Raw genomic sequence first — 9,716 nt, forward strand, 5'->3', positions numbered from 1 at the left:
ATTAAATAGAGTCCTTATCCAAAAAATCTAAGGACTAGGAATAATTTAAGAATTCTTGTTACTAGAGAATCTTGTCACATGGTCTCAACACCTTGAGAATAAGATTCTAACGTAAAAAATCTAGGAATTTATTCATATAATTGATTAAAGAAAATATGAATGAAGAAAACCTTATCCTTTATAGATTTATACAAAAATACAATTAATGTATTACAAACAAGCCTATTAGATGTCATCCAAATCTACCATAAGGGCACACAACACTAACAATCTCCCACTTGCACTAATGTTAAATTTACATCACATGTACATCTAGTGTTGCACCATTGGTAGGAATTGGATACTTATCTTCTCAAGATGCCAATCCAGTTGTGACTAAGTCATAGCCTTGGTGAATGGGTCAACTACATTATCCACTAAATCTATTCTCTACAGTTGCACATCTCCATGTGCTATAATCTCTCGAATCAAATGAAATCGGTGTTCAATGTGTTTGGACTTCTGATGAGACTTGGGTTCCTTCCCCTGCGCGATAACTCTATTGTTGTCACAATACAAAGGTACTGGTGACGGAAGGGATCCAAACAACTTCCTTAGCAACATCACATGCTGCAACATATTCGGCTTCTATGGTTGAATCCATTGTGATTTCTTGTTTGAAACTTTTCCAGCTCATAGCACCACTATTCAAGTATGTAATACCCAAAAATTTCTTAAGGACTCAAGTGAAATTATTTTGGAGCATAAGCAAAAATTTTCAAAACTTTGGGGTAAAAATGTACTTTATCAAAGTTTATGGAACCAAGTGTAAATTCAGATAACCAAAGGGCTAAAGTGAAATAAATTGAAAGAAAAAGGGAAAATCTAAAAAATAGGTGTGAAACTTGCAAAGGCAGTTAATGGTCGCACTGGTCGTCGACGTTACAATCAAATCTCGGCCGTTTGAGGATGTCTTAGGCCATCATGGCCTAGACCTAGGCCTTCTAGTGTAAGTCACGATCGTGATTGGTTGAAAAATAAGTCGAAGATGATATAAATAATAAGGAAATGGGCTGAGGGTTTTACAAAATTAAATTGTGTAATCCGAGCAATAGAGAAAAGTTTGAGAGTTTTGATAAGGGGCTTTGTTCTCCAATTTGTGGAGATTATTTTTGGAAAGTTTGAGCGAGGTTGGTGTAGATTTGAGGTGGTTTTAATCTTTGTCAAAAAGTCGAGAAGTCAATGGAGATGAGATTTAACGGCCAAATTGAGGGTGTTCCAGCTAGAATTATCGTGCAATAGGGGTACCATAGAGTTTAGGAGGAAAAACTGAGCTAGGAGGAGAAGAAAAGTCTAACAAAACTAGCCAAAGCCAATTGCCAGCAGCGAGGAGAAGGTAAAAAAAATGACCAGCTTCAGGCACGTGGGAGCACGCGTTGGGCGAGTGGTTGCGAGCGCGTGAGAACGTAAGAAAAAGAGAAAAATAGGAAAAAGAAAAGGGAAAAGGGGAAGAAAAAATAGAGAAAAATGGGGGAAAATTCAGAAAAATTGAGAAATCTAGTTTTATTAATTTTTGAAAATTTTGGGTAGAAAATTTGCCAATGCTTGAGTTTCAAGGTCAGAGCACGCATACCGAGAAAGTCTAAGAAGCTAAATTAAGGTGAGTGATTTGTCCAAAATTTTTATACGTGGTATAATTTGAGTATGAAATTGCTAGGGATTTGCAAAGTTTATGTGACATTGTGCATCTTGTCATACATATGCATATTTATTTTATATTGCCTCGGTAAATGTGATATTACATTGGATATGATATTATTGGCATATCATTATTTGCGTCATCTATGTTAAACATGATGGGGTGGGATGTTGCCCTAGTAGTTTGACCTGTGTTTCTCCAAGTGTGATTTTCAGAATGACCATAGGGGTGTCCCGTGCCATGTGTTGCTTCTCGGGATTGCCTAGGGTTCCATGCTAGGGCTAAAATGCTAACAAAATCTACTTTAGGGTGTCGGTTGATTTTATACCCATGCATCATACATTTACGAAAATTGTTTTAATTCTCATTTAGAAGTTTCATCTTCTAATTATATGGACTTTCTCCTTGGGATATTCAACGTTCCAGGCGAGACGAGTAGTGGAAAAGAGAAAGAGATTGTTGAGATGTAATTGTACCAGTAGTCGTGAAGCAAAGTCCTACACTTATGCTAGGACAAGTTGTGAGAACCTTGTTAGAAGGCATGTTTCAGCTATTTTTATGTTAAATTTGTCTATCGGATATTGTAATTTTTGTGGTTATTGAAGACAATTTTGTATAGATTTACTTCCTTTGCAATTACAATATTTCCTTAGGTTTCGATTCTGCTTCTGCAAGTGGTTAGTTTACCATTCCTTAGCTTATCATTTGGAATGTTAAATATATGTATGTTAGGGATTTTTAAATACGATTTTGTGGGAGGAGAGAATATATATATAAAAAGAAAATCCCATAATAGTGACATGCCTTGGGAGGGCGGATTGTTACACAAGAGATATGCAAAACTAGGTGTCAATTTGTGATCATCAATTTTTGATTGAAAATCTGAATCAGTGAATCTATCCATATGGAAATCACCTCATCCATAAATCAGTAACATATCTTTAGTCATTCATAAATACTTCAGAATATGCTTCACTGCAATCATGTGACTATCACCAGGATCGAACTGATATCGACTTACAACACTCATAGCGTATGCAATATCTGGCCTCGTACATATCATTGCATACATAAGGCTCGCAACTTCTAAAGCATAAAGTACCTTACTTGTACAATCCCTTTCTTCAAGAGTATTAGGGGATATCTCCTTAAAGAGATGAACTCCAATCCAAACAGGCAATTATCCCCTTTTGGAATTCAACATGCTAAACTTCTTTAGCATCTTCTCTATGTACAAGCTTTGGGAGAGACCTATCAATTTGCTAACTCTATCTCTATAAAGTTTAATCGTCAAAATATAGGTAGCATCTCCTAGATCCTTTATGGAGAATACTCTAAACAACTAGTCTTTCACAGACATCATCATTTCCACATTGTTACCCATAATTAAAATATCATCCATATACAAGAGTAAGAACACAATGTTGCTCCCATTAGCCATCTTGTATACACATGGTTATCTAGATTTCTCAAGAAACCAAACCATTTGATCTCATAATCAAAATGAATGTTTCAACTCCTTGATACTTGTTTCAGACCATATATTGATCTCTTCAGCAAACACACTTGACGTGGATCGATGAACTCAAATCCACTAGACTATTCCATATAGATCTCTTCATCAAAAAAATCCATTCAAAAAAGTCGTCAAGACGTTCATCTACAAGATCTCATAGTCATAGTAAATAGCTATAGTTAACATCATCCTGATAGACTTCAGCATTGCCACAGGTGAGAAAGTCTTGTCATAGTAGCCATTTTGGTGTGGACTGACTTGGTCTTTCACATTTGTGAAAGAGGCTTAGTCAGCCAAGGTAAGGAGTTGTTTGTGAAGGAGGCATGAGGGAGCTTGAGGAGGAGGACTGAAGGGTTCAAGACTTTGCACAAGGTGCAACCAACATTAACTTCTTACCATAAGGTAAAAGTTAGTGTTATTATGGTTTTCATTTTGAATGATATATATATACACATGGTTGAAACTATTAAGTTTGTAAGAGATTTTAGTTCATTTCTACTACATTTATATGGTTTTGAAAAATGTTTTCGAAAAACCTCATGAATCTCTTTCGGTAATATTTTTGTATAACATCTTCCATTTGTCTCACGTTGCTTCCAAAGTGCTTCATATTCGCTTAAAGGAATTGTTAGTGGAGCAGTCTCAAAAGGTTTTTCTAGGAAAGTCTCTCGATTCCTTGAGAGATTTAGATGACTACTAATGTCAATCCTTTCTTTGCTCTGTCTATTTCATATTGCTTGAGATCTTGTATGAATCCTTTTAAATATTTGTGTATAATCGCCTTTTTGATTGATTTCTCATAGATGACACCCATTATTGTCGCTTGAACACAATAATAAAATTTATTTGCCAAGAAGAACCATCTTTAAGCCTTGAGAATTCTATAAAAATAAACACATTAGAAAGCGCAGCGTATTAGAGCACTTGAACTAGTAAAAAGTAACTTACTTGGGAGGAATGATCCTCTTCTATTTATAGATGAATTTGTTGGGAAATGATAACAATCTTTGATATATATAGACTAAGATTGTTATAGATAATCTTCATTCGTTGTGGATTTACATGAGGAGATTTTGGAAGTAATTGTTTGTATGTTTCTCATGGAAATACCTCGTGAGGGACCACCTAGGAAATTCTCCTGGGGTTTGTTGGGAGATTTTCATTGGTGCAATTGGGCTGCAGAAAGTGAAAGTGCCTAAAGGGAAAAGGGAAAAGAAAAGAAAATAAAGAAAGAAAAATATAAAGAATGGAGCTATGATGCACGAAAACTTCTAGAGGACACTGTTTCATCATTTCAAAAACTTTTTTGTTGTTACCTAACTACAACAATTAAATTTATTTATCTTGGGATTAGCCAAAATAGAGTCTTTCACCATGGCAGAGGGTTCGAGATGCCATGAGTAAGGTTAAATGGATCTAGAACAGGTTGGGCCGAAACCCAAATGTGTCTTTGGGGGCTTTCAGATGGGTCTTTACGGAGTCAGGATGAAGATGCCCTGATGGGTCTTCAGGAGAAGGGGTTTCCAATCCCTCGGGTGAGCTAGGCTGGAACTTAGCCTACAGTCACAAATGAAAGTCAGAAAGGCACGCGGGAGACTTTCCTACACGGGCCCTCTGATGCCTAAGTAAAATAATAGTCTGAGAGAAATGTCCAAATGTATGTCCAACGTCACAAGGATGATGCAAGTGTATGTATATGATAAGTATCCTGACGAGGTGTTCATGTTATGTTTGAGTTCTCAGATGGGTTTTATAGAGTGATGGCCGAATGGCTTGAGAGAGTTGGGATAATAGCTTGAGAATCTAAAAGGTCTAAGCATCTGGTGAGATTCGTTTATCCTAAAAGAGTCTTAGAGGTCTGAAAGGTTGAGTCCCGAAAGAAAAGTCCTTTTGCCTTCCAAGAGACATTTATTTATAGGAAAAATAGTGGGATGCGTAGTTGAGCCGGAATAAAATGAGACACTCCTATAGTGGTTCAGCGTCTCCACACAAGATATAGCAAAAATAAATAAAATAAGACAATATGCAATTTATAGTAATTCAGTGTCTCCACACACACATACTCCACTTTCTCAAGATCTAACCACTCTTGGGGTTTCACTAAACTAATTTCATTAAGGTTTTCTCCCTATCTCACCTTGAAAACTAGATACATTACTAGATTACAACGGGTTTTAGGCAACCATTATACCAAGGAGGTGTTTGGTATGGGAGAAATTTTTACATTCTTGGTAATGTTAGATTGGGAATCTATATTCCCATGTTTGGTATAATTTTTTTAAAAAAGAATCATAGAAAAATAGCATTCCCTGGAATTATTTTTAATCAACTTTCCCATAAAAAGATTTCCATGGACAAGGAAAACTTTTTAACAAATAAAAAGACTAAAACACCCCCCCATATATATATATATATATATGATGTTTGCCCCCATTTACATTCTCCTTCTACCCTAATCGGCCACTATTATAATCTATGTTTCCCTTGTTGCGGCGCTGCGACGTGGGTGTCTCCCCTGTAATTTTCCTTCCGTCTTTCTATCTCAACCTGTCAGCCATTTATTCTTCGTCCGTTTAAGTGAGTCAAAGAATCAAACACAATGAGATTTAGCCATTATATGTATATAATATTCAATAGATATAATATATTACATGTATATAATATATTCTTCCATCTCAGCTTTGTTAATACTATAACTTGTATATGATATATAATATATTCAATAGATATGTTATGTCCTATCCATTAAATTATTTGTTTATTTTTTTTAGATTTTATGTTAATGTTGCATCAATTAGTTGGCCATATTAAGCACCTGCAATGTTCTATTATATATATATTTTACGTATTATGCATGTACATATATAATGCTATGTTTTATTCATATACATACATAATGTTTTGTCTTATAATTTAGTATTTTTATTTATATTTGAGAACAATATTTGTCGATGATGATGGTAATGTTTGTTGTTTGGAATTTTGATTTGAGGGGGGAGTATATTTGATAATATCTAGGGTGCAAATTAGATTGGCTTTGGATTGATTTATTTGATAATTATTTATAAACTAAATGAATTAAAAAGTTCTAAATGTATATATATATTTTTTATGTTAGATTATGGCAACGTTGCACTATATATGGAAGGAAGCAAAGGCTCATCATTGTACTTATTATGCATTTGGAGTGTTTGAATCAATTGACTCTATTCTCGATGAATATATGTGCTTTGTTATTAGCTGATTTTGCAATGAGGAGAACTAGGAAAAAGGTAACATGGGATTTCCATAATAAGGCTATGATAAGGAATGTCAATTTTAATATGATTGTTTATATCAATGATACATCCTGTATTGAAAATACGATGGATAGAAGGTCATTTTATGTATTGTGTGAGTTACTTAAAACTGTTGGAAGGCTTGAACCAACTAGGCACATGTGTGTAGAAGAGCTTGTTGTAATTTTTTTGCACAGTTTGGCTCATAATGTTAAAAATAGAGTAATTAAAAGGCAATTTATGAGGTCTGGTGAAACAATAAGTAGACAATTCAACAAAGTTTTGCATGTAGTATTACAATGTCATACAATTTTACTCAAACAACCTGAGACAGTCCTTGAAAATTCAACTGATGACCAATGGAAATGGTTCAAGGTAAAATTAAAAATACATATAAGTTTAGGTAATGTTAATTTAATAATCATGAAATAAAAACTAATGACTTTGTGATTTTTTTTTTTATAGAATTAACAGAATTGTCTAGGAACTTTAGATGGAACATATATCAAGTTAAATGTCCTACAAGATGATAAGCCTAGATATAGGACTAGGAAAAGTGATATAGCAACAAATGTGTTAGGAGTTTGTTCTCAAGATTTACAATTTATTTACTTCTTGCCTGGTTGGGAGGGATTAGCTGCTGATTCTAGGGTACTCAGAGATGCTATATCTCGTAGGAATGGATTAAGGATTCCAAAAGGTACTTCAATTTATTTGTGGTAACCCCAAGTTTGTTTTGGTTAATTTTTTTTAACTGTTTATATGGTTTCTAAGTGTTAGTCATTATTTTTAGGTTACTACTACTTATGTGATACTGGTTACATGAATGGGGAAGGGTTCCTTGCACCTTACAGAGGGCAAATATATCATCTTAGTGAATGGAGACATGGGGCACAACTTGCAACACCACAGGAATTTTTTAATATGAAACACTCATCTGCTGGGAATGTCATAAAAAGATGTTTTGAGATGTTGAAGGGATGTTGGGAAATTTTAAGAGCTAAGTCATTCTATCCTATTAGAACACAATGCAAGATTATAACTGCATGTTGCTTGCTTCATAATCATATCAGAAGAAAGATGGTAGTTGACCCCTTAGAAGATCGTATATTTGACATGGAAGAAAATGAAAATATTCTGGAAGCTGATAGAATAACTCATGTAGACATCTGATGCTTGGACACGTTGAAGGGATGACCTTGCACAACAAATGTTTAACACTTGGAGGAGAAGTGTTTGAAATATTCATAATTCCATGTTTCATTTATGTTAATTTGTAATAATTGACAATTCTTAGTGGTTTCTTAATTTTGCTGCAATGGTGATAATTCCATCTTTTATTTTCATTATGATGTAATAATATGTATTCATAATTTTTTTTTTTGTGATTTGGTTTGTTTTACCTATGTTATATAATTGTTGTCTTTTTGTCTATGCCTTTCTCTTGATATATAATGAACTTTTTTTTCCTTCACTAGATGGCAAACAATAGTCAATCTATAATAAAACGTACTAACCATCAGTGGACATTAGAAGAGGATGCAATACTTGTTGAGTGTCTAGTTGAAGTTGGGCCATCTTGGAAGAGCGACAATGGATTCAAGCCTGGATTTGCTACTCATTTGGAGAAAATGATGCTTGAGAAAATGTCTGGTTGTACCTTGAAAGCTAACCCTCATGTTGGGTCAAGGATTAAGTAATTAAAGAGGCATTATAATGCAATTTGTGAAATGATGGGGCCTAGGGGTCCTAGTGGATTTGGCTAGAATGATAAAGACAAATTGATTGTGGTTGAAAAAAAAATATATAAAGAACGGATAAAGGTAAAATATAGTAACAGATTTGTACTTTTTTCTTTTTTTCATCAATATAGATTTATTCGTTAAATAATTTTTAAAAAAAATTCTATTTTACAGATCCATCCTTCTGCTAAAGGGCTTTATAATAAGCCCTTCCTTTACTTTGACATATTGGATCCAATTTTTTGTAAAGATGTAGCTAATGAAGCTAATGCGGAGGATCCATCAGATGTTGTGGAAGCAATGGACAAAGAAGCTAATGTTACTGAAACTAAGAATGGAGAAGATGGACTTTCGGACTTTGTTGAGGAAACCCAACAAATATCCACTAATGACAATAGTGCTAAAGAGGTTGGGGGATATGCTAGTGGGTCAAATTCTGCTAAAAAAAGGTAAAAAAAGAGAGAGACATAATGATTCAATGATTGAAATGGTATCTAAAACTATGGAGAGGCTTGGTTGTGTTTATGAGAGCACTAATGAGAATATTAAGGAGTTGACTTCCTGTTTTAAGTATGAATATGAGGGAAGTAATAGGAGGATGTCAATTTTTGAAGAGCTTATGAAGATTGAAGGATTGACTACTCAAGAGAGGGTTCGAGTTGGTATGACTATATGTAAGGATAGCAATATAACTGACTTTTTTATGCAGGTGGATCCTAAACACAAAAAAGATGTTAGTGGCCCAATCCTAGTCTTTAAATTGATGTGAAGACTTTAGTAATTGGATTTTATTTTGGTTTGTGGATTTATGTAACTACTTATGTAGCAAACTTTAAATTGATATTAGCACTTGTGAATGCCAAAGTACTTTGGTTTTTATTTTGTCATGTCATGATAGTTCTTTAAAATTTCCTTTATGAACTTGTTTAGGTTCTTGTAATGCAACTTTACTTCTTCGTGTACAAACAATATTGTGTTCTAGAATAGAAAGAACCACCAAAGTAGTGAAATAAAAGTATACAATCATGCAGTTTTCGTTATTTCAATTATACCTACTACTTGCATTTTCACATATATTGACCTTCATGTATCATAAGCTTTATTAGCAACAATAACTGAATATTTTGTATATAAAATTTTTTAAAAATAATTAAAGTAGATAGTCATACAAACATATATATTATGTATATATATTATACATAATGTGTAAAAAAATGATGTTTTTTGACTTCTTAAAGAGATTTTTTTTTAAGTGACATAGAGGTTGTGGACCCCAATATTTTATATATTAGAAGAAATTTATCATTTTTAAACAAAAAAATCAAATAAGGCTAATTTTGGAAAATTAACATATATTCCCAGGAATGTTGCATTTAAACCAAACATAAAAATGTAAGATTCCTAAAAAAGAATACCCAACATTCCTAAGAATGTTTAAAACTAATCAAACATAGAATTATATAAATTCTGGGAATCTTTATTCTCAAGAATCATAAATCTCA

Source organism: Diospyros lotus, chromosome 8 (genome assembly GCF_014633365.1).
Source record: "Diospyros lotus cultivar Yz01 chromosome 8, ASM1463336v1, whole genome shotgun sequence".
Taxonomy (NCBI): Eukaryota; Viridiplantae; Streptophyta; class Magnoliopsida; order Ericales; family Ebenaceae; genus Diospyros; species Diospyros lotus.